Raw genomic sequence first — 27,240 nt, forward strand, 5'->3', positions numbered from 1 at the left:
AACGCAGAGTGTCTTTCGTATTGTTTTATGATGAGTTTGTTGAATAACAGAAGGCAATGCTCATTTTCTCCTGACTGCCATGATACAGTTGCTGATAAGAGTCGCTCTGCGTGCACAATGGGAGGATTTGGAATGGTGGTTAATTTAATTGATAAAGCCAAACAATGGCACAATGCTTGCAGACCAATTACATTTATTTTTTTGTAATCACCATAGAGGGAGTTAAACAAAGCAAAGTGAGGCTTCCACGCAATCTGCAATGATTCTGAATGCATTGTATCACTCTCTCATGAATAAATACACACACACAAACACAGATATGTAATTAGAACAACATGGCCACTCAGAACATCAGTAGAAATGTGTGAGATATCACCCATCTCCTTCTCTTTCTCACCAGGTTTCTGTCAAACCATACAGGAATTTATTTATTTATTCACACAAAGAGCATAAGATGTGTTTTATGACTATTGAGTGATTCTGGTCATTTTGCAGTTTATAATTAAAAACTGCAGCACTTAATAGCAGTAGTAATGATAATTTACTTCACAAAAGGTAAATTATGAGAATTGTCTCTTCATAAAAGAATGTTAAATCACCCTCAACTTTCCTCAACAAATTATTTACAAGATTTACGTTTGAAGTGTGCTTTTATTGCCATCTGCATGTAACTGGAGGTCATTTAAGGACTATTTAGCCTGCATGTAATGGCAATGCAGATAATATGCCTGCAGATATGCTGCATGAAGTTGCAAATCACCTCCCATTTGCCCCTTCTCACACTTTAAGGCTGACAGTACAATAGGTTAACAGAAAGTTAATTGTTTTTTTTTGTCATTCTCACGACACATAACCAGGTTAATGTAGTAAAAATTTTATAAAATATTGTACAACACAATACTTGTAATTTGACAGTTTCTTGTAAACAATGTGTTGAAAATCGATCAGTCGCTCGTAGACCTCCCGTTAAAAAAGGCAGGTGGGTGTTGAGCAGGAAGAATCTGTTCCAGGGACACAAGGCAGAAGAAAATACAGTCAAAGCCAAAAAGCAGGGTTAAGAGCCAGAAATCTCAGCACCAGATAAAAATAATTGCTGAGTCACAGTTATTGACCAAACAATCCAAGCAAACTCCCACAAACAGTCCTTGCTGGTGTCTATTGCACAACAGCATGTAGTACAGTACTAATTGTACTTAAACTTTAAATAGCACATTTTTGTTTCACTGTGCTATATGCACTGTAGCTGTAATCCCCTTAAGGATATAGTTTCTGGCCCTTAAACAAGCCATCTGCAGATAAACCAATACTTTGGAGGGACCCAAGTAACAAAAAACTAAAGTTTTCCACTTGTGTGAATGATGATGGTTGTGATAATTAAGCTACTGTGAAAAATAGCTATATCGTCTCAGTTACTGACTTAAATGTAATTGCATTTGGTGGGATGCTTTCATTACATCAATAGCCTGTGTAGAAAGGAGTTACCCAGCAGCTGCTGACTGCTACATCAAGCATTAACTGTCACTGAGGCTGAGAGAGAGAGAGGGCCAAATGAAAGCCCTTTCCTCTCAGTTCCTCTCCTCTTTTCCATCCACCCAGCCAACCATCCCAGTATTAAGTGAGGCGAGCGACAGAGATATGAATGTGATATTCCCTCTGGTATTTTTAACCGCTGTATTGAATTCGTATAAGACACTTAAGGCTCCTCGGCTTCTGCCTGATGGGAGCCTCTCGCAGGTCTATCTGCGAGAGTCTCTAGAGAGAGCTTCTCTCCTGCCACGAAAAATTCCTGTTTTCTCTCTTACACCATCTATCCCTCCCTAACTCCATCCTAACCACTTCTTCCTTTGCTCTTTCATGCATATGGGGATTTCATGAGGAGACCTCCCACCCGCCGCTCATTCATAAAAAGCTAATGAAGTTGGAAGGAAAAGTCCATAAAAATCTCATTAGGTGTTCACCTCTTGCTATTGGTACTAATCAAACTTAGAAGCCCTCCTGAGGATTGGTGTAATGAGTAATGATAAGTAGCACGTCTTTGGAAAAATTGTGCTTGCAGGATGTTTGGGCCATGTCATGTTTACAGCACAGTAAGACAATGAGTCCCCACGCTACATAGAAGTAACACAACAAGTAGTGAGAATGAAACAATGATAGGGAAGATTAGTAGAGTCAGAATAGACTGAGTGGAGGGAAGGGGCAGATTTGCACCACTACAAACAAATAAAACAAGTTAATAAGTTCATATTTCTACATGAACTATCACAATTTGGCATTCAACTTCACATTTTGAAATCACATGGTCAATCATTGTCTTTGAATCTAACCATGAGAGGAGACCATTAATGACCCAAGTCAGAAAGAGGAAGTCTGAAGCATATTAGGCTATATTTATAAATAATGGAGAACCCTGAGAGACGCCTACACTGATCGAACACAACCTTATGAATTATACTGCAACGCGTTTTCATATTTATTTCTGGGCCCCAGCTATTTCTCATGCTTGAGCGAGGCTTATCACTTAACAATTAATTATTAACATGTGTCAGAATAAGGAGTGCTATTACAGGGATTGAGATGCATGTTGTACACTGGCCAGAACTGACAACACTTCTTGTACTCTCGCTCTCCTGTCTGTTTAAAAAGCTTGGTTTTAGGTGGAAACTGAAATTTCTGGCTCTTAATTTGTGAATAATGCATCAGCCGGAATATGCATTATACTAAAAAGTATGAGTAAGTGGGAGTGTACATTAGAAAGGTTTCTCACTCTACATGCTTGCTTTTTGCTATCATTTGCTGGAATATAATTAGATTTGATAGATACGGACAGCAATTATTCTGCTCTTTCAGTTATAAAAGTTCAAAGTTCTGTGTCTGTCAGGATGATTAAATGCCTAATACAATGTATACAATGTAAACACTGAAGAGTAAACAACATGAACTAACATAAGGTTAGAGGTTTAGTATTATGCACGTTATAGCTTTAAATTATTTAATTACATAAATTTAACACTCAAAACATAATGTATTCATCTACCTCCCCTGATTAAGGTTAAAACTGGATGCCCACCCAAGAATATTAATAAGGCATGCAAGTCAGTCAAGAATACCACCATCACATCCTCATGTCCATCAACAATGGTACAGATGTAAGCAGTGGTAAACCTGATGACCGTTTAACAAAGACCACATTCATTATGCAGACAGATCATTGCTCCATATTTTCTTCATTTGCATATATCACAATCTGGTCTATTTGTATGATAATCTGATGGTTGATGAAAATGGTGTTTTGATTGGGGCTGCAAAAGGTACAGGAAATGGTAAAAAAGGGTGGGTGTCTTAATGCAGGTTTTGAATATGCAATGTGTGTCTGACCTCACTGGGAAGAAGAGGCATGTAAGATTTATAAGTCGTCTGCAGCCCCCTGATTGACTGAAACACAGGGGAACATTTAGATAATGTATCTCCATTCCTAACAACTGCTTAGGGTCAAAAAGTAAAAGAAGTCTACATTGACAGCTGAAGCTACTGCGAGGAAGATGTAGTATCCCGAAAAGTACGTTATTTTCTCAGTGTTCATCTTTGACATTATTGTTTACTTTTGGCAGGTATTTGCTTGATCTGATGTCATATTTTTGTGTGTGACCTGAAACCCAAGAAGGAAAAGGAGGAGTGAGAGAGGACCCTTACCTTTTTTTTTTTTTTTTTTCTTTTTCCAATGGCAATCTGGGTATGGGAGATAACAGAGTGAAAAATGTTGGAAGCAATCCACTCTGCCTTGGAGTAAGACCTTTACGATTTCACCACTTCATTAGGAAGTGGCTAATCTCTCCACTCGAGAGGCCTGATAAGGACTCTGCGCTAATACAGGGGGAGTCAAAGTTCAAACAGCCTTCGATGTTTTGATGCTTAACTTACTAAAGTTCCTGTATGTTCATTAGACAGCTTTATCAGGAAACTCTTCTCTTACATTCTCCAATACCCATCAAGATTGGAAGAGGTGGTGGTGGTGTTGGTGGTGGTGGGTGGGGAGCGGCGCAGTCTGCAGCTGTGTGGAGATAACAGATAGCAGGGATAGCGGGCTCTTGAAGAAGGAGGGATGGAGGGATGAAGTGGAGAGAGAAAGAGAGACGACTGGTCAGACCATTTTCTCCTATGGAGTGCTCTCTCTATATCTCGATTGCGCATGGGTTCGTTTGTGTATGTATGGCTGTGCACGCACATGTGGGTTTCCATGCATGTTTTTGTGTACAGCCCACATTTGCATGCATCTGCACAGTCGTGTGTGTGTGTGTGTGTGTGTGTGTGTGTGTGTGTGTGTGTGTGTGAGGCCTTGATGTCCTTATGCAGTCACATCTCCATCCACACGACAACAGCCCAGACCCCTCCACTCATCAATTTTGCATTGCCATTTAAAAAAGCCTATCACAAGTTCCCCATCAGATTCACATTGGCCCCTAGTGCACATAAAAAGGCATATTTATACTGATCCCCTCTCCCTGAAATTGTTTTTCAAAGGGAAGATATTTTTTTGTGCCCTTCTAGTATCAAAGGCTCGTCAGCACTCCAGAGAGTCAACCACATATATCAAAGTAACACAGGAGCAAGAGGACACATTGAAGAGAGTGAGCAAAAAAAATAAAAAGATAACACATTTAGCATGAACTACTTTGGGATGTTTGGATGCTCTTATTTTTGTTTACGGAATCTGAATTCTGTCACTTTGTGTCAGGCGACACCCGGGCTGCCTTTTAATTAGGTCTGACATGTTTCTCATCTTAGACTAACTTTACCGATGTACAAACATGCTGTTCACCCTTCACAGAGGAAGTTGTGAAAATATAGTACAAACTCCAGAGTGACTGAATCAAAGGTTACAAAATGTTCAGACATAGTGAAGTGGTACGACGCATTTGAGTATACTTGATATAGTTGTACTGGGAGATACCGCCAGAGCACAGGTGCATTTAGCAAAGTCATGGCACCATACATCCTTTGAAAATATATTACAGTGTAGATTCAAACCTGGTCAGGGAGCACATGATTAGATTTTCAGCCTTTTTAAATTAAAGTGTTTTGTTAATCAGGAAAAGGTTTAGGCCCCTAGGGTATTCTATGGAGGATGTTTTAGTATTTTGGGGTGTATGGGTTGCTGCTATAGGATTTTTACTTAAGAGTTGGGTTCACATTATTGGCATTAACCCTCTGAATCCTAAGCCATCTTTGAGCGTTTTTTTTGCTCCTGTCACATTATTACTCACTGTGAGCTAATGTGTCACTGTATCTGCAAGTGTTGCATCTCAAATTAACAAGCCCAACCATGGCCAGAAGTAGGAATAACTCCTAAATGTCTTTTGAGCAGTATAACAAAGTTATAATGGCATAAACATTACAAAAAAGGAAAAATGTAAGTTACATTCATTTGATAATTTATTTAAAAAAGAAAAAAATAGAAAAAGAGTTCAACATTAATAATAGTTGACAGATAATTCAACATTTCCCTAAGGAAACACCTGTATATACAATACAGGGAAAAAAAGAATATTTGCTGTACATCATTCACACAAAGAAGTAGTTAAATTCTTACAAAGGTAACACCAGTGGTGGAATGTAACAGCTTTAGTTACTAACTACTTAGTTACTAGTACTTTTTTTAATACTTAAACTACATTTTCACTGCAGGACTTGTACTGTAACAGAGTATTATTGCAGTGTAGTATTAGTACTTTTACTTAAGTAAAGGACCTGAATACTTCTTCTACCACTGGTCACCACTAGGCTGCACTGTGTTTTGGTGCTGGTCTCAGTTTGGATAAAAAAATATATAAAAAAAAAGTAAAGAAAGTAGAAGTATCAACAAAGTATTAACTTAATTGCTTTTCAAAAAACCCAATTTAAATGTCTTCTCCGTAATGCACAACATAACATTTTGTTGGTTTTCGTTAACCAGTCGGTCATAATAAACACTGATTAGTGACCACAGTAGGTGAAGGTTTCTTAGAGAAGGTCTAGAAATAAATATGTTCGTCATGGCAACCTAGAGAATATATGGCTAATTATTATCAGGATTTAATCTAGATCTACAATCCGAAACGGTTTCAAAATCATTTTCAAAACAGCAGCATGAGGATATTGTTGAAATAACCAAACTAAAAAAAATATGCAATGTGTACAATGACATCACACAATCTGATGGTGTGTCAAATACACAATAAAACAAGTACAAGAGTACAACATGCATTACATGGTTTTAAAATAGTGTATATATATTACATATATTGTATATGTAATAGTATCTTTTTAAATCTGCAAGTTTACCTGTACCCTTTCATATCCATATACGTAATTCAACACATCAATTCTAACAGTGGACAGGCTGCCACTTGTATTTCTGTTCCACAGAAGTACAGATGGGGGTTTTGTTGGACTTTATTACTTCACAGTCATTCACACAATACATCGAGTAACAAAGAGAAGAAGTGAATATGTCTAAGATGTTTTATTCTGACATTTCTCTCTACCTACACAGACTGTACCTCAGTGTATCTGTGAGCAGATAACAAATGAGGGTGCCAACTGGGCCACAAAATGCCGCAGAGATAATCTGCTATCAGTGAGCCTCACTGATCCCAGGGAAAAGAAATAGGGCTTAGAGGGCGAAGTGTCAACACCTTAGATATCTGTACATACTTAGCCCTGGAATCAAAGCTAAGGTGGCAGGGCCTGCTCACTGCTTAGCCTCATATCTCCACAACAGTGACATCCCTGTGCTACAAACCAAAGTGTCTCTTGACTTTCAACCCTGGGAAGGCAGCGAGTACCGAAACACAATATATTCATGCTATTCAGAAATTTTGAAAACAAAAAAAAAAGAGTTTTGTTTCATCATTGTGCTACTTTCTTTTTTAAAATGTACAATCAAATGATGTGGGCAGACTGATTAGACTTTTGTCCTGATGTTCCATCTTTTCTCTGTGACCTTGTTATTTCAGTTGGCTTTTGTTGTGGCCAAAATCTAGTGACACAAAAAAGCAGGATGTTTTATACTTACAGCGAGCTTGAAAGGAACATAGATACTTTGCATAATTAGTTTCTAATTATGCATAGTTTGCTCACTGAAGTGCCTCACATGGGAACAGATCAGGAAAAACCTTGAACTTTATATCCACTTACAGAATAAAGGGAACATTTAACAAAGACAGAAAGGATTGTGCGGTGGGAGAAATCCAATCCAACACGCTTCACCCATAATCCCAGTTCCCATTTTCTACAAATCATTTTTTTCCTCTATGTTTTTGCAAAACATTTTCACAACCATACTGTTGTTTTCATAGTTTCCAGCCAGATCCACTTTCATAATTTTTGCATCATTGCTCAGAGATAGGTAATTGGTGGAAGAGCTATCCAAAATAATGTCTAAGCCCCTACCCTACAGCTCAGATTGACTACTAGTAAGAAAGTGCAAGGAGAATGAATTATGCTTCATCAACAATGGGCCCATAAACATGGAATATGGTGTCACACTCTCAGTATAACAATGATTAATATGTAATTTCACAAAAACATATGGTGTAACATATGGTGTTCAGCGTTAACACTTTTTGGATCTTTGTTATAAAAACTATTATTTATTATTTTTTATTATTATTTATATCTATTTAAATTACACATATATTTTTTTTTTTTTTTTTTAGCAGGAATAGCCATTCTTCACTTCTTGTAACCTTGGCAGCATCAGTGCCATGCTTTATCTGTCTGCACCATTTAGTTACACAGCACAATGTATTTGTATATTCATACCCAATGCATTTGTAAATTCAGTCTGCTCAAATGTTTAATTCCCTTGAGCTATGCCTCTGTGGTTCTTTTGCGAAGGCAAGAAACCATCTTGGTATAAAAAGAGACTGTATATAAATAATATGCCTCTTCTCCCATGAGCTTTGACGGTATTTAACTCCCAAGATTTTTTCCCCCAAACCCACCAGAGCCTTCATTATGAGTCATTAGGTTTCATAATGTTTTTATGAGATTTTCTGTCTCTCTCTCTCTCTCTCTCTCTCTCTCCCATATTGAGATCCATGCAAATTTCCCAGGCAGCTTAAATCCGCTTGCGACAGTATACCAAAACAGACGACTGGGTCTCCTATTACCCATCAACGCAATATTTTCTCTGGTTCTCAAAGCAATAGAGCAGGCACTCTCTCCATTTAAGGAAACATAATTACCAATGGAATAGTATACCATCTCATATGTGTGCATAAGTATTTATTTATTTTTTTAGGGGTGGTGGGGGGTGCGGCGGGGGGGGGGGGGCTTCAGACAAATATGTGTCAGTATATCAAACATGACTTTTCCTTTATCCAGCTTTCCATTTTTTTCCATTGATCTTAGCATAGTCACTTCAAAAGGCCCAGAGAACCATATGAGTACAAAGCAGGGTTCAGTCATCTGAAGGACAGCCTTGGCCTTGGATGGTACCACTCTCAACCCAACACAGACAGGCCGAACTGGCTTTATTACCTGGTGAACCTGAGCAGAACAGAGGAGACACAAAATATCAAATTGCTGTGGGCACAGTTTTTCTATAATTTGCTTACACATCTCCCATCTTCCCACTTCTCAATCTTAAACATTGTCTTATAATTATTTATATTAATTAATAATAATGAATTACATTTATATAGTGCTTCATCATAGACACTCAAAGCACTTCAGGAGGGGGGTGGAGGGACTACGCTCTATCACCACCAATGTGTAGCACCCACCTGGGTGATGCACAGCAGCCTTGCGACGCCAGACGCCCCACACATCAGCTTGGTAGAGACTTATGACTAAAGTGTACATGTTTAAGCAGAGTTTAAGCATAACACACACACAACATAAATAAACACACCGCCACCTTCACACACGTCCTCCACCACCTCCAAATTGCAGCCGGGCAGCTCGATCTTTCGAAGTTCTCTTAATCAAAGTGCAGCTGTGAGGCTAATCAAAGAGCCCTAAATAACTCCATCTCCCAACACAGGCCATAGGAGGATTAAAAATCCACTAGCCAGAACTGGGTTTCTTCGATCTGGGGGCCGCTAACGCCTAATGAGAACTCCCCAAAGCCCCAGATCACAGCTGAGCTGCTGGGCGCAGCATGCTGAGGCCCCTCTTTAAATCCTACAGAGATCCTATCAGGACTAGATGAAAATAGATATTGCCCTCTCTGAGTGTCAGATGATTAAAAGAATGGCAGAGGATTATAGAGTCCAGTTTAAATGTTAGTTCAGGGAGGGGGAAAAGAAACTCACTATGGTCCTGTATTTGTTTGTGTCTTTTACATGGCATTAAGGCCCTTACAGATAAGAGTAGTGTGAGACCAAGGGTGACTGTAAAGGCAGCGCTCCATTATGTAGACTTAGAAGACCTACATTTCTTTACTTAGATCTTATAGGGATTAGAGAACTGTTTGCTGTGACTCCATGAAACACACTGGCTTTTGTTCTACTATGAGGCTTGTTTAAGAGTTTAAGTAGGTTTGTTTTTACTGAACTGCAATGTCTACATAATAACTGTTTGCCTTGAACCTATGATAAGTGGATTATGACATTGGTATGCTTTGGACATCGGAAAGTTTCAGTCACATGCTCCAACTATTTATTTGACAAAGACAGTCAGTCTGATGGATCAAAATCTAATACATTAGGTCATATTTACTAATAAGAGCATTGCCTCTTGATATTTTTTTATTATTTTATTTAGATTCTGATAATCATTTCACCAAAAAGACATTGATTTAAGGTTCTTATTCTCATTTTTTAGTCTTACAAATGTAAACTGACCATATTTAAAAACAGTGCTGTGACACTGAGAAGCAAGCCCAAACTTATTGCCATGCACATTTTAAAAGACATAGTAAGAAAGTAATAAAATTGATTCACACTGATTCACATTAAAACACACACACATCTAATCTAATAATGAATTTAAAAAGTATATTCTTTCTCATGATATACAGTACAATATGCAGTAAGTGCATGGTGAAATATTTTGCTGAGCCATCAAACTGTCAGCACTCAGTTTGTCAAATTCCTCATTTAATAATAAAGTAATTGACATTGAAATCCCTAGCTACTGTACATAAAATAGTTTAAAGTTACACAGTGCAGGATATTTGCTTCACATGAAATGGTGTCAACATCAAATACAATTTCATGTTCATAGACAGCTGAAAATGTATACCAATAGTTTTTTAGCATGTCTAGCATTTTTCTAATATTAGGGCTGCAACCAACGATTATTTTCATAGTCAATCTGGATTTTTTTTATTAATATCAATTAATTGTGCGTCTTATAAAATGTCAGAAAATGGTGAAAAATGTTGATCGGTGTTTTCCAAAACCCAAGATGACGTTCTCAAATGTCTCATTTGTTTAGAACCCAATGATATTCAGTTTAATGCCAAAGAGCAGTGAAGAAACAAAAAAAAAAAAAAAAACATTTAAAAGGAGCTGAAATCAGAGATTTTTTACAATTTTTCATAAAAAATTACCAATCAATTTTCAAAATAGTTGGCGATTAATTTAACAGTTGACAATTAATAAGATCTATTAAATATGAATATTTTTACAAACTTGAACTTTTATGAAAAACTAATCTACATGCATAACTATACATACATATTTATATTATTAGAAATTTGACAATCTGTCGTTACCTTCTCTTTGCAGTAACACCCATGCTGGCATCCTATGTGCCTGTCGGTCTTTTCAGAGTGTATGCTCTAACTAGACCAACACAGATCTGACAAGGTTGTGTGCACCTGTCATGTCCCACTCTCCTATAACTTTAACATGTTCATGTCTGGGCCTGGCAGGTCATTATAATAAATGAGGTGGGCTTAGTGGACAGCCATGCCTAGTTCCTCTTTCCTAATGGGAGCGAAGAAATCTGCAAACCAGTACTTTACATTGACTGATGCTGAAGGCTCAAAGAAACTAGTTAAAGTGGACAATTAGAGTTGCGGGGGGTGGGGTATATCTCCCTGCCCAATCACATGAAATGTCCCTTGTTATTTCAATAATTCAGACAGCAGCTAATTTCTACAGCTCGACTGTGTCAAGGTAATGTGCGGCTCACATGTCCTAGATGTGTCACTTTGAACTTAGTCACTACAGCTTCTAAAGTGCCGCAGACAGGTTCCTGGCGGGGGAGATGGTGTGGACTTTCAATTAAATCAAACATTCGGAACAATTTTGAGAGGGAAGAAATGTAAGAGGAAGGGTTGCATTGTTTGGTGTAACATCTGTGATGGTGCATTTCTCTATGCATTTACATATGCTTGTCTAGGTTTCTTGATTTGACAGCAACCCTCCACCAACAATATGTTGAATTGAACACAGAGAAGGCATAACTTGTATGAAATTCTCACCCCTTGTGGGGCACATTCTGCCCTCAGTGCTTACACAGCTCAACAACAGACCTACACACATACCTTGATGCTTGAGTCTAAGGCTGTTAGACCCTCCGCTCAAATCTGAAGTGGCTTAGCACAAGTGCAAATCTCTCCAAACCAGACCCTGAGGACTATTTCATACTCCCAGCCCCTCTCTGCCTCTTCCTCTCCAATATGCCTGACCTAGACGTCTGCGCTCCTTTCATCCACATTCCCATGGAAACTCATTTAGCCCTAGAGGGAGAAGGCAGCCCTGGGTTCAATTGGCTGGATTTACACTTGAGATATTATTCATTACATTAGCTGCCATGCTGATCTCTTGCTCGGTTGTTCTCTCTCTCTCTCTCTCTCTCTCTCTCTCTCTCTCTCTCTCTCTCTCTCTCTCTCTCTCTCTCTCTCTCTCTCTCTCTCTCTCATTGTCTGGTGGCAGGCTTCTCAATATATTCCCTGTCTTAAAATTCATGGACTTCTCCTCAATACATACCTATATTGGGTTTTCTGCTATTACCCACCCTGTCTCATCGCCACATGGAAATTGCATTCTTGAATGTCAAGAGCAATATTTTCAAGGACAAATTATAGCGATGGCACAAAGCTCCTGCATAACAAAGTGCACTCGTCTTAGATGTAACTGAACAATTGTAACAATATGCAAATAAAGAGATATCCCTTTTCTCTTAGAGAAAAAGAAATACAAAAATAAGAATAATTGAATTGTCGACGCTTGTTAAGACAATTCAACATGGTGTCCAGACAATGTAAAAGTGGGAGGATTTTTTTATCTTCAAAAACCAATGTGTGGCTATCAGTACCATGGAATGTAATGGCTAATTGTCCTTGCTACTGCAGATTTTATGGTCTTTAAGCTCATTATATAATTGCTTGCATGAGCCTCCTTCCTGCAGTGAGCTGATCCATATGTCTGCATGTGTGTGTGCATATCAAAAGAATTGTATGATTCTTATTCAAATGGTAGTCAATCCTTATCCTCTGTCCTTTGCTCATTCTCCACTAACATCATATTTAATTATGTCTGTTGTTCGCCCACTGTTGAAATTCAGTATGTAGCATGTTAATGGACAGTACATGACTGGAAATGAAGCTATTATTCCAGAATAAGCATTAATATCTTCAGCAGCAAACAGCCTGGGGACAAGTAACGTTAGAGAGGTGGCGGACAATGATTAGCTTTATCTCTGACTCCAAGTTTCACACATCAACATGCACGTGTGTGCACTTACACACACACAAATTCTTCACCATCTCTTCTCCCTGACAATATTACTCTTGAGAGATCCCTTTTTTGTTTTCTGGTCAGACGCATCTGTAGACACGTGTGTGTGTGTGTGTGTGTGTGTGTGTGTGTGTGTGTGTGTGTGTGTGTGTGTGTGTGTGTCTCTCTCTGTCTTTGTGGTGCTTATATGTGTCTCAGTGTGCACATTCACATACTGTATGAGCACATGCCTCTTTGTCACAGAATGGGGGGCGGGGGGTATCCATCTTTCCCAGTCCATTTTTTGGAGATAATGACGGCCATTTCTTCTTCTCAGTGACTGATGACAGGCAGAACTAACCGCTAATGGCATGCCAGTGCTGGAGCGTGCCACTTATGTTATTTTTCCTGACAAGGCTCAGGGGAAGGCTTCATTTTTTTGACATTTGACCATGCAAATTCACTCCTGCTACATTATTCCACATTTACATCCATCTTACCCCTCCCACCTCGTCCTCTGCCTCCATTCACCCTATCCAACCCCTCTCTCTCTCTCTCCTTCCTTCAGAATCTGCTAGTGGTCGCAGACAGTAAAAGCCAGGCTAATAAAGTGCCATGAAAAAAAAAAAAAAAAATCACTTAAATAGCAATAAAAAAAGACATTCTGAATAAAGAGCCCAACCTTTTCTATTCAGTAGCTTTAGACTTTTTTCAAATCAAATGAGGCGGTCAAACGGAAAGCTGCTAAATGCAAAGGGATGTGGTAAATATGAGCTGTGCAGAGTGCAGTCAAGATGAATATGAGCGCCACCAAATAATTCATTGACACAGGAAATTTCAATTTGTGTGTCTGTATATTGTTCTTTTGTTCTTTTTTCTTTTAAATCTCAGGTTGTGACAAACGCTTGTGCTGTAGATGTATATCACAAATGGACCTCATGATCTTGGAAACCACTCAGACGATTTGCAAGATTTATTATCAAACCTTTAGAAAAGGTTGAATAATGAGGATAGTTTGGGGGGGAAAGAGCCATCATTAGTCAGGTTAGATCAGAAACAACATGTTACAGTGGAAACAGGCACATGCAGTATAGACTAATGCACAGACAGTCCAGAGTAACTGATTTAGATTACTGGTCGGATCACAGTTCTATCTTGATGATTCTGCTATTGGGAACAATTTAGCCGTAATGGACTTTATTCTCCATTTTTGCAAACTTGATTTTATCTTTGAAAATTGCTGTTCAAAATCCATTTGGGTTATGTTTCATGAGCTGATTTCACTCCTCGCATGATCAAACTACAGTGTGCGCCTTCAGGAACCACACATCCATATTCAAAACCCCTTAATTCACAAACATCCGGTGTGGTTGACATCCACTAATAAGGCATTCCTGTTTTTTTACTCCTTGCTGCTTTTTTCATCTCACAAGTTAGCAATAAGAGACTATCTCCCTTCTGATGATTTAAAGAGCTTTTGTCTCAATGGGTGGTATTGGTTTTCGGTGTGTGTGTGTGCACACGACTGTTATTGTGCCATCCGTGCATATGTGTAAGTTTGCATACAGTATGTTCTGTGGGTTTGCGCTTCCCCAGCCTGTGTGTGTGTGTGTGTGTGTGTGTGTGTGTGTGTGTGCGTGTGTGTGTGCGTGTGTGAGTGCGTGTGTGAGTGAGTGCGTGTGTGAGTGCGTGTGTGAGTGTGAGAGATAGAGAGAGAAGCAGGGGGTTGATGGGTCTTGGTGGGTCAGTACACCTGCTGCGGCTACAAGCACTCTGGGACAGCTAATGTTCTCTGAGCTGACAGGAGTCTCCCCCACCACTTCGATGCCCAACCCTCCTCCCCTCTCCTTCTCCTTAGTTTGAGCTTAGATAGATTGCCCTTGTAACGGGGGCTAATAATGTGCCACAGAAGGCGTTTTAATGGGGAGGACTTTGATAGGTTTTCCAGGACACAGAAAAAGACACCAGAGGAAGACATATGCATGGCATGCACATGAAGACAAGAACGGACACACATTGATGCACACGTGCATGCCTGTGAACTCACAAACTTAAACAAATGTGGATGTGCACACACATCCATGCACACACTCTACCTGTCTGCTTGTTTTACCACATTATTATGGCTGGCAGGGGGTCTCTGGCCCTCTGCTGTTCTCCAAAGGCAGCCTGTAATGTGTCAAGAGAGAGAAAATGAGGAAGGAGGGAATAGAGGGAGGAAAAGAAAGAGGAAAAGGAGGAGGAGGTAGACTGCCAGCTGACAATGAAATAAAGCCCATTAGAGAGAAGTAAAATAACAGAGGGAAGGAAGTGACAGCAGGCCTGTTACACACACAGCTTTACCGTCTTTAACTACTGTCAGCCCCACTGGGTGACAGCAGCTGCCATCTCTCACACATACACACATAAAGGCAGGAATATACGCATTCACACACAAAAATGTGCATTTGCACACACAAAGGGTTCGAATCACAAATTCTCTACTTGTAATCATGCACATGCAGACAAGCAAATAAAGGAACACACAAGCACACAGATGCAGCATAGACACAATTGCACAAATCAAAACACTGAAATGCACACTGCAATTCACAGACATTTGAGGGATTGTCTTTTGTTGTGTTAGAGTTGCGTTAGACAGTTAATGTGTATTTTTTAATTGTCAGTACGTTTAAATGAATGTCTATACTGTACATAAAAAGCAGCCTTATATGTTTTCAATATAATGACGCTTCAAAATAAATACAAAGTAAAAGAAATAATGATCACTGGTTCATCTGACTTGTTCTTTTAATTTCACAAAAACTTCCACAGCATTCCATTAGGATTCCATACTGAACAACTGGGCTTAGCTGAACATTTTCTTTTGTATCCGGTTTCCTTCAACCAACCTTCTCTTCTTTTACCCAAGCTATTGTGTTTTCTAAAATTGCTATCAACAGCCCCCCCAAAAAACATACATGGACTTTCCAGCTCATGCATCTTATTACAAACGTAGCAAATTATGTAACCTTCAACATGTTGCATTTTTACTTTCACCCGGGGGAGATGCACAACATGCCTGTCTTGACATCCTCTTCCTGAGTAACACTGGGACACACTCGGAGATGACACGTTAATGACAAATCTTAAGGTTATTGTCCCTCCTCGCTGCATCTAAAGGCTATCACAGGACCAGCTGTTCTCATCAATCTATCCAAAAAAATAAAGTTATCAGGTTGGAGGAGCTGCATGTGTCAACTCCTCCGCAATTTCATTATAAAAGACCTGTTATTGTTGTCAACAATGTTGTTATAACGGAATTGTGGCTGTAATGAATTTGATACTTTTTTCCTTTTTTTCCCCCCCATAAAAAACACTATAAACACGTCATCTACACTTGCACAGTGTCACCTCCAATCAATAAATATATCACCAGGCAACGAAATGAGCAAAAGTGGATTTTTGCTTTTTGCTAAAGAGAAGAATATTCAGCTAAATGCAGGTTTCTGAAAAATATTGCCGTTTTGGAATAACCACTGGGAACAGTGAAAGTGTCTGAGTTGCTATCAGCATGGTCACTGAAATGGATGATTACAGTGATAGGAGGCTGGCTCTTTGGACATAGTGTCATGTAAAAGCAGATTTCACTAATGTTCTCGTCACCATGGTCATTCAAATGCATGTTTTAAAGTGACATGAGGCTGACCTGTCAGGAAAAAAATGGACTTTTAAATGATATAGACAGAAGACTTGTAAAGCCAGGTCTCACTAATATTTTTAAATATTAATGTGTACCTCCATCAATGCATGAGCAAGGGATATTCTAATAGATACTTAATTATTCATACCCATAAATAAAACCTGCTTACCTAGATTAGGAATAAAAAATAAAAAACCCTACTATGATGGTTTATGGGGACAGGCTAATAATGTATGTAAAAGGTTTTTGATGTACCTGTACATTAACTTTAACCTAAAGTATGGCCATCAGATATGCTTATTTCATATTCACAGAACACAACTTTCTAGACCTTTACAGCATTATTTGCAATAGCTAAGCCACCTTGCATACTTCGGTATGCACTGTACTGTAAATGTATGGTGAAAGCCAGTTTGTCAAACTGTCAAGCCAATACATCACCAGTTTCATGAGAACACCGTGCCACTTTAACTACACTGGCTTTCATGCAATTCTTGCAGCAGATTTATGCAAAGTAGTTTTTTAGCATTTTGATGTTTTTGCGTTCATAAATTGCATCATACTTGCTGTAGTTTATGAGCCCTTATAGTGAGAATAAACTCTACACTTTCTTGCATAGCTGATACTAGTAGCACTGTAAGGCGCATGCATTGTCAATGCAGCATGCAAACTGAACCAACCTGCAACAATTGTGTGTAATATAAAGATAGCAAACCCAAGTACACCATGTTTACAAAGCAGTGCCTGAACTGGACCAAAAAAGGTGCCAGTATTCTTAATCAGCAGTTTCATGACATAATCGTTGCATTGTCTGGGATATATTTATAGGTTTATCTTGTAGAGGTGACCCTTAATGGTCGACTATTCGATGATTCAATCTAAGGAGTCTGATTCGACTGCCAATCTCAGTCGAATCGTAGTGTCTGAAAGTGAGGTTATGAAACAAAGGATCATGCCATTCAGCCTATGCGGGGGTGCTGAATTTACGTAGATTTGCTTGGTTATTCCCAACAAATCATGATATATAGCCTACTTTGGTATAAATATTAGCCTATTGATTATACTGTTAATAACAGAAGGGTACTCACATGGAGAAAAAATTGTCAGTACTCAGTATTGGTGACTACTGGCACATTTCAGGCACTGTTAAAATAATAAATGTGAAATTTAACCTAAAATACTTACAGTAAACTTCATCACACAATGAAAACTACTGTAAAATAGTAAAGGACGCTATTCATCTAAAATGAATGTCAACACAGTCTCTGTTGTAACAAACTCACCCAGACCTACCTTGTTTGCTTCGCCATGCGGTTGTTTTTCCTCAGCAGACACGTCTGGTTTGTTTTATCCTCCAGATCTGTAAGACCACTTGTGAGAAAGAATTAACTGCTAATCAGTTTTAGTCGCAGGCTGTTAATATTTAATTGAATAAACAAACGGACACAAACAACTTAATGGGGAGTGTTATGATAATGTTTTGCATCTTCCCTTACTTAAAATTCTGTCATGAAAAATGTAATTATTGCTGACGGAATGAATCACATTCTAATTAAGTTGTGGCAGAAGACAAGAGTTGTGGAAGTAGGTTAAACATGGAACACTTTTCTTGAAGTCGTTTCCTCTTTTTAAGTTGCATTTCATCATCAGTTGCAGAGTTTAGTATGTTACACATACAGTGGATGTTATGTCTTTTTAGTATATCTGTACAATATGATACACAAACGGTAGGTATTTTTCAGTGTAATAAATCTAATCCAGCCACCTTGCCCTTGCCAGTTTAGCTAGAATAAGCATTTGTAAAGACATCCAGTTTTTTTAACTTGTCCCCAAAACCCAGAGAAAGCCTTTTAACTCAGATTTATTCTGTAGTGGTGAATGTCAACAGTAGACTTCTAGATGATAGAATCAATGTTAAAGTTAGGTGTAACTACCTACCCTACTTCCTGTTTTTGTTAAGAAATGTTACATAAAATAAAAAAAAGAGATGCTTCCAATGGTTTATGCCATTATGCAATGCCATCACATGTATTATGATATTGACATACTTGCTTAATGCATGCACACAGGCTTTAGTAAAAAGGTCATTTGTCCTAAAGTGCATCAATTGTCTTTGATTCTGTCCAACTTTCAAATTTGAAGACAAAATCTTTTCATCTGACAGCATCAATATATCCCTTCATTTGCTGTTCAAAGCAGCTTCGGTGGGATGCAGTCAATTAAAGTGGATGCTCTAATATTCAGTGATCACTTGGTGAGAAAAGAGCAGCTGGTATTATTGAATTGGCCGCGACTGTATAAAGACTTCTGATGAGGCAAGCCCAGTAAGGCTGTGGAGAATCTGAGAGGCAGGTTCCACAAATAATGAAGTCTTCAGCTGTGGTGAGGAACACAACTGTGTGTGTGTGTGTGTGTGTGTGTGTGTGTGTGTGTGTGTGTATATATATATATATATATATATAATGATCCCAAATTGAATAATTAATTATGAACACGTCTGAATAGAGGAGAGATTTCAAGATACATGCAAAATGAGACAGAAGAGAATGAGAAAGAGAGAGATATAAAGATCATTCCTCCTTTCCAGTTGTTTCCATCTTAATAAAGCAGCAGGGTGAGAGATGAGCCTGCTGTGCCCTCCTGTGGCCACAGCAGTGAACTATTGCCTGTCCCATTTCTCTGTCAACATAATTGGAGTCTCTCTGACTTCTATTATCCTGTAATAGAAATGCATCATGGGGTTATATCGATGAGGGTGGTTTTACTAACATTTATTTTAAAATCAGTGAAAAGGTGGATTGCAAAACGAAATATATTCATTTACAGTAACAAATCAGTTATCATAAGGTGACAACTTTTACATGATACACATTTAAAATAAATGTGCAATATGTGCATGACTACTTCACATAATACAATGACATCTTAAAATACATTGTCTTTAAATAATGTGAAACATAAATAAAAGGACGATAGACAAAATGTAGTGATAGTTTCTATGATTAAAAACTAGCTTGTTTAGTTGAATAGTAATTTGTATTCTACAAATTCCAATTAATGCTAATACAAAGTGTAACTACAGTGCATATAAGGCAAAAAGAAAATTGCTCTGAGGATTGTTGGATAAACAAAAGACAATTAAGGAGAGGCTATCCATTTAGTCCTTCTTACAGCTAATTTAATTGGTACGAGCATTATTAACAAAAAAATGTATAGTGCCGTTTAAAGAGCATTACCAGTGTCCATCCTACAGTTTATACATGTATTTAAGTTGACATTATATTAGTTAGTATATATTTAAATCAACACATTTTATCTTCCTTGTTTTGCTGGGGAGTTAGGCTCTGCAAGCTGGCAAAACAATGAGCAAAAAAGCCAGCCACCAACCATGTCAGTTTTAAAGTCTGTGAGACTAACATTCACCTATCCAGTCAGACGGTTGGCCAACAAGCCACCCAGACGGGCATCTGAGCAGTCAGTGGGAGTGACAGTCATTCCACCAACAAGTCAATCAGACACTCCGCTAATCCTTTACTCAGTCAACAAGCCAGTCAGCTATCCAGCGAACCTGCCACTCATCAGGTTAGCCAGTCAACATGCCAACCCGTCTACCAGTCATTTAATTTGCTCCCTCGCAGCCGTCGAACCAGCCAGTCAAAACTTCAAATAACCAGTCAGTCACTCAGTCAGCCAGACAGGAAACCAGTTAACCTCTTCCTATGAGTCAACCATTCCGTCAGTTTAACCAATACCCTCCCTGTCAGTTTAGCACAGTATATATTACGTAGGGCTCGAGAGCACACATGACCTTTTTCACTTCCAGCGTGAGGAGTCGAATCATTATTACTATGGTAACCGCAGGGCAGAGACACAAACTGGGGATAAATAAAGACTGAACCATTTAAGGATGGCCTCCTCACACAAACACATGTGCATATATGCACAAGGACATGCATGCACACACAGACACACACAGACACACACAAATGGTAGCTGACATGTGCCCATCTCCTCTGTTCTGCCCTTGGAGAATCTAAATGCTAAATGTATGTGCATATTTTTTCATAGCAAGAGACATATTAGAATTTTTCAAGCAACCCCCCATCCCCTTCCACCGTCTCCCATACGGAGGACATGAAAGAGTCTGAAGCGCATAATGCTGGAGGAATCAAGGGATTCCTTGGTGGCCCTGAGTAGCAGGGGCCATCGTAATGACGAGAAGGCTTAAGTGCTTTGTATCCTCCCTTTACCCAGCTCTGTCTCCGCAGGTCTAGCGGTTTTCATTTTCCATATTTTTGAGGGAATGTGTGTCATTGAACATTCATCTGGAGGTAAAGTAATAATCATCTGTTTTTTTTGTAAGAGACATATATATTACAACACAGAAGAGCTATATTTGCTCTTTTGTTTGGAATGGAAAGAGACAGAGCAAGGAAGGATAAGGAGGAAAGTGTGTCCTTGTGTGTACTAATAAATACATGGATAAATGGACTATCACATGCAAAAAGAGCACACTGCCAAAAACACACAATTTCTTAATTTACCCCTGTGAGTTTATGGCAGATGATCTCACTCTTCTCTTGTATCTCTTCTTCTCCAATGATGGCTATTGATCTGGGTCATAGGGAGCAGAGGGGGATTGATTTAGAAACTCTAGCATGGTCAAAGGAGGGAGGGAATCCCATTAGACCTTCTGACTGGTGTTGTATGCTTCATATGGATCTCTCCCTCCATCAGGGGCCACTTACCATCTCACCACCACTGTCAAACATCATATTGTAAACAGACGGATGCTCTCTTTCATTCATTTGAAATAAGTTCATTTAAGGACTCCGACAGTAATGAATTGTGCTGCGTTAAATTAATTTCTTGCAATTCACAATGTAAAAAATGTTAATGAAATTAGTTAGCATGGATAGACATGTCTCCAGGCAAGTGTTTAACATGCTGTTGGAGGGCCTTTAACAGCAAATATCCACTAGAGGGAGAGATTGGACTGCTTATTGAGAAATAAATCTAACAATTTACATTCACATTCTTTGTGCAGATAGTATTTAGAACTGATTAAATCAGTCAGGAAACCTGGGGTCTTCATACCAGAAGATGGCGTACAGCTAAAACTTGAAAAGTACATAAAACCGGGTGTACGACAGGTCCTGCACACTTTTCCTTTATGATGTACATGACAATCAACGTGAAATTGAGCGCACGTGAACGAGCCACCGACCCCGCCTTGCATCCTCCCTTAAATTAATATGGCCATAAATGCACCCCCAACGTCATTCTTTGTCCAACCACAACGGGTAATTCCTCTGTGGACGAAAAGGCAAAAAAATTCTGTTTGGAGGTTTGTCATCTCGGATAAGCAATAAAAGAAAATGCCCAGAGTAGCAAATGGTGACTGGGTGGTGAATGCACCGAACCATGGCAGAAATAAAAAAAAAGGTCTAAGGTCGAAGTGGAAATCAAAAGAATAGTGGCAGCAAAAGACTTTGCTCAAAAGTTTGCGTGACGGCCCGCACATTCTTACGTCAAGTTCATTTTTATAAATCCAGGAAAACCAGCATACGCAAGCTTTTCGTGTGTACGCAACGTTTATACATGATGTAAGAAATGCTACTCAGCCTGACTGCATTAAAGGTGCCCTGCCATACAAAACCATTTTTACTTGCATTTTTTTAAATAGGTTAGGTCCATATGTGTTTGTGTTATGTTGTGAATGTGAAAATGAACGGCTACCTCCATTGTCAGCTCTAGCCACTGAAAAGAAATAAGCACAGAAATCAGGCCAATTACAAAAGCTGGTCAGTCTGACATCATATTGTCTGAGCTCATTACTATTCATTAGCTCGCCCAGTTGGGCTGGTTAAAGGATTCTGACAGCCAGGCTCTCATTGGCTAGCTATTAGCCAATCAGATTCAAACAGCTTAGCTTGTTGAATATTAATGAGAACTGGCAGAAATCGAGCTGAGTCTTCCTGTAGGCTTTCTATACCACGCTAGAATGGCTTGAAAACAAGGTAACCAAGGCATTTTTTGGACAAAAAAAATGTTACAGAGTCCATGGTAGAACTTCAGACATGACCACAAAGTAATGAAATACGTGTGGCAAGGCACCTTAAAGTAGTTTGGGGATTTTGGCTTCTGCTTACTTTAGTTTAACCTGCAAGACTCAAGGTCTCAATGCTACTGCCAAGGCCACAGTTTGACATTTAATTTTGTATTGCTGTCCCTACTTTGCCTATGTCTATTGTGTTTTTTCACTCTTGCAATAAAATTTTTCAGCCATGGTGGTTGAGTCAGTGTGAATTTGTGGTTTGTCTGATCTGTGTTGTACTTAAAAGCTCTTTGTGTTATTTTTAAGGAAAGCATTTTTACTGAGGTAAAATTTGATGTGTCACCAGGGTTATTTGAACTTTAAAAGGATCTTTATCTGAATATAAGTGTGATGTAATCAGAAAAGTTATCACTAAGCGCAACTTTGACAGTTATTGTGCACTGGCACTTATGTCTTTTCTGACCACACTAATCTTTCAATTTGTTTCAACAAATTGCTGCTTCCAAGTGTCAGAGAAAACTGTGCTGATTAAGTGCATCAGTTTGAAGAGCATTGAGAAACAGAGACATAGGCCTACTGAGGGAGAACATTGTGAACATGTGATTTTTTATACATAAAATACAAATGAAAAGCTGCCTGGATGATGTTAAATTAGAGGCAAATAGTGGCGGGTCAACAATCTAATTGCACATTATAGATAAATCATAATTGCTATTAAATCATTTTGCTATTAAAGTTATGTTTCTTCGTTTTATTTTGTGATGCTATTACTTTTCCTTGTCATTTTTTCTTTTTTTTAACAAAAGGTGAATCAATTCTTCACTGTCAGACAGCCAGAAGGAATCAAAAAAAAAAAAAAAAAAAAAAAAAAAAAAAAATCTATCTGCCCACTAGTGATGGCAAGTACTGTAAGCTCACTGTGGCAGGTCTGATTCATGTTTTATGTTAGTTTTGGCATTGTTCCCTCTGAGGGGGAAACAGAACCTATGTCAAAGTGTCACATTCAGGCAACACTTGTCTTGATCAAAGCTGGCACCCGCCTGGCCCAGATGGTGTGCACACACACACACACACACACACACACACACACACACACACACACACACACAAATAGTACATATAGTACAAAACATGAAAGCACACATGCATAGTATGCACACAAAGACAGCAGGCATGGACATTAGCACACGCTCCACCAAACACGCTCACGTGCAAGTACAAATAGGCACTGATAGATACATACTGCCACATACATGTGAATACACATGCATAAACACACTCCCACACTAAAAGAGGAATACCTTTTGGGAGAAAAAAAGAAAAGAAAAAAGGAAGCCTCTCGTCAGGGTTAATCCCCTTTGTTGTTATCAATGTTAATTGAAAGAATGAGCTCTATAATATGGTTCCCTGCTGGGTCATCACTTCTTAGCCCAAGCATAGCATGGCACGGTTTATAAACACTTCCAGGAAAAAGTGAATTACAGCCATTTTCTGAAATATAACTTTTAATAAGATGGTAACCCCCCTCACTTCTTGTGGGGGACATTGTTTATTTGAAGACACTGATCTGTTCAGCTGTGGGTGTTTTGTCTTTTGAGAAATTAGATTTTAGAGCAATAGATTGGGAAAAGGTTGAAACAAAGAGGAAACCGAGCGGCTCACCTTTCTGTTGGATTTACCTATATTGTCATTGGCTCCAGGGTCAAGCAGAGTTCAGTGACCGTTTACACAGTGTTAGGTGAACCTTGAAATCATCCAAGGTCTGTAATTTTTGTAGGCATTACCCCCTCTCAGGGCTTGTGGGACATATTGTTGTAACTCCACCAGGCAATGCAAACATAGCCAACTCCTACTTTTAAAATGTTTTCCAACTGATCTGAAAATTTAGATCTAATGCAATTATATATATATATACACACACACACACACACACACACACACACACACGTATATACATATACACATACACACACATATACATACATACACATATATACACACACACTAAGTTTCTCAATAATATGAGAGTGAAAAGATAGTTACAGTATGTAGTAGGTTTTTCATTTTTGTGTTGATCTACGAAAGCTCTCAAACTGAGTCATGTAAAAACAAAAATCTAAGTTGAAAGTGAAAGTAAAAACAATTTGTGACAATGTAGTTTTTTTGTGAAAAGAGAAAAACATTTAGTGAGCAATTTGGGGATGTAAGCAAAGATTGATAGTTTGATTCCTCCAGTAAGTTTAGCCAATTTCCATCACTTATTTTAAATGTCAGACTTCCAAATTTGCCATACGATAGCACAGACTCTTGTAGCTCTGTAAAGGAGCTTGCCTGGCATGTGCTGATTGGTGTACGAAAGTGGAAGTGCAATTGTCTACATATCTCAAATTTTAATGACCTGAGAAAGATTTTGCTGATATCCGTTCTAAGGCTTATGTTTCTGTGGATGCAGCTTTATGTGCATCCACAAGGAGCCTTATGTGGCTCCAGGGGGCTCTCAATGTAAGAACAACCCCTGACCAGCTGTTCACAGGATCTATAGCAAAAATGGAAGGCATCTCCCCTGCAATTTTCACCTCATGGACCAGGCATGTGTCACACACAGGGAGAACTGTGCAGGGAAATCCCCCATTCAGCTCAAATTGTTTTTTGGATTTATCCTGCTTCCTTATGGGAGTTTAATATTACCAACACATTAACCTCCCCTGCCCACTGCGATGAATATAGTTTTGCTGCTAGGTGCTACAGGGGAATAGATCCTGCGCTGGCAATACCCAATCACATTTACTGAAGAAATACCAGTTGTTGTAACTAAACACATGTTTAACTAAAGGGAATTACACTTTGTAAAAATATAGGCTTTCAAAAGCCAGCAACCAGTGAAAACGTCATCATTCAGGAATAACTCATTCAAAGCATTTACTGCAAGTGTTTTCACCCTCTGGTGGCCAAATGGTGTACAGCTACAAGACTACATACTCTAAAAGGTTATCACAAATAAACACACTGCAGAAAAAAAATGCAGTACAATATGCACATACAAACTTAATACGTGAGTGATGATTGACTTGCCCTTACTTTGGCTCAAATATCAAAACCTCATCAATACTGCATGATCAAGACTAGATTTAAATGCCAATGTGTAAATGTTTTAAGATAAGTTTACAACTAGGCCATCTACCATGCATTATCAGTAATCTGAAAATTGCACATGCAAATAATATGCATACACTGTGCACGCTTGCATGACATCTTAGCAGGTGCCGGTCATTCATCTTGTCAGTCTTTTTTAAGTAAAGCAGCTCTAATTATCCTACAATCACAGAATATTTTCTCCTTTGAAAACAAAATTACAGCCCCTCCTTCCCCCCTCTCTTTTTCAGTCATTATGGAATGCAGCCTTGGCTCTACGTGTGTGTGTGTGTGTGTGTGTGTGTGTGTGTGTGTGTGTGTGTGTGTGTGTGTGTGTGTGTGTGTGTGTGTGTGCTACACTGTATAAGCACAGAAAGACACGTATTCAAACATTTGGCACAGGCCCTAGATATGGTACTATCCTAATTAGGTTGATTGAAATGCACCCTTGGATTATCACGTAAAGGTTTCCATTCATTAGACAGAGGTTGTTTGTTGCAAAATGAAAAACATGAAATTTGGTTCTTCCATCCTAGTTTCCATTCAGTCTCTCTACAGAACTGGAGCTAGAGGAACTGCAGACTTCTTTCACTAGTTAACCCTTTTTCATAAAAAGAGGCAATGTAACTACAGGGAAAACATCCATTAACAGGATAAAATATAATGTAGCCCTACATTATTTTATTAAATAAAAGTTGCCTTAACGTTGCCCGTGAGCTGCTAATATTGACCTAAAAAATGAATAGGCTACCACTTATCTGCTTACAGTCTAGTTTTGACTTGTTTATTTTCTCACAGCAACAATTCTAATACTACATTTACATCATGTGGAAGTTTATTTTTTATTTCCATCATCATTTTTATACATCTACAGTGTAGAAATCATCGTTAATGAATCACAGGTGTACAAATGTGAATAATGGTGCCCCAAGACAACAGTAGCTCGCCATGCAAGGTAACCAAATCTTAATGTTTCAGTATCCTATACGTACATGGTACGTATAGGATACAAAACCTATTATTGTGCTGGATTTTACTGGAGCAAGCAGGTTTGCTTGCCTGCCAAAGGTGCGGAATCTAAATTTTGGTTTGTTGTCTACCAACAGACCCTGAAGCCTGGATTGTCCTTGCTCACAGTGTTGATGCCAGGTCAGTCTTTATTATACTTGCAACATGTGCTACTGGCTCAAAGAAACTAAAAACACATTCTTCCACCAGAATGCGATGCTTCTTTATTTTACCCATTTAACAAAAACTTTAAAATTAAACCAAGCTCAGGAACTCAATTATTTTGGCACTGATCAGTAGATGTGATTTCACACTAACTACTATTGATTTTCAGTGAGTTTGTTTAACTAAACATTGTGGATACTCTTTTTGCTGAGGCACTAACATAATCCCTGGTGTATCTAAATTGAAGCGGTATTTTAAACAACCTTGTTTCAAATAGTGAAGTACAAAGCCTTGACTATTGGTGAATGACTGAATTAAACAGTGCAAGTGCTTACCTAAGACACCCTTCCCTGATTTGTAATCAGCTTAGTCTAATGATGTTTTTAATAATGACTAATGAACTGTAACAGCTCTGCATGTCACTGATTGAGTGGGTACCTAAACAATGTAAGAGTGATTGACGAGATGTTTGGAATACCATTTGAGCCTAGTTGGTTTTCAGCATCTCTCTGTTTCTTTGTTTTATACTCTTCTTTTTCTTC

General features: G+C 38.7%; 1 long non-coding RNA gene across 1 annotated transcript in view; it reads right to left on the reverse strand.

Annotated features, from left to right (window-relative positions):
• Window positions 1-3,709: 3,709 nt before the first annotated feature.
• The window catches only part of LOC114557957 (uncharacterized), a 34,060-nt gene continuing 10,529 nt past the window's right edge, over window positions 3,710-27,240 (reverse strand). Inside the window, exon 3 of the long non-coding RNA XR_003692872.1 lies at window positions 3,710-4,084. This is a non-coding gene — a long non-coding RNA (uncharacterized LOC114557957). The remainder of the gene's footprint in view (window positions 4,085-27,240) is intronic.

This window comes from Perca flavescens, chromosome 6 (assembly GCF_004354835.1).
Source record: "Perca flavescens isolate YP-PL-M2 chromosome 6, PFLA_1.0, whole genome shotgun sequence".
Classification (NCBI taxonomy): Eukaryota; Metazoa; Chordata; class Actinopteri; order Perciformes; family Percidae; genus Perca; species Perca flavescens.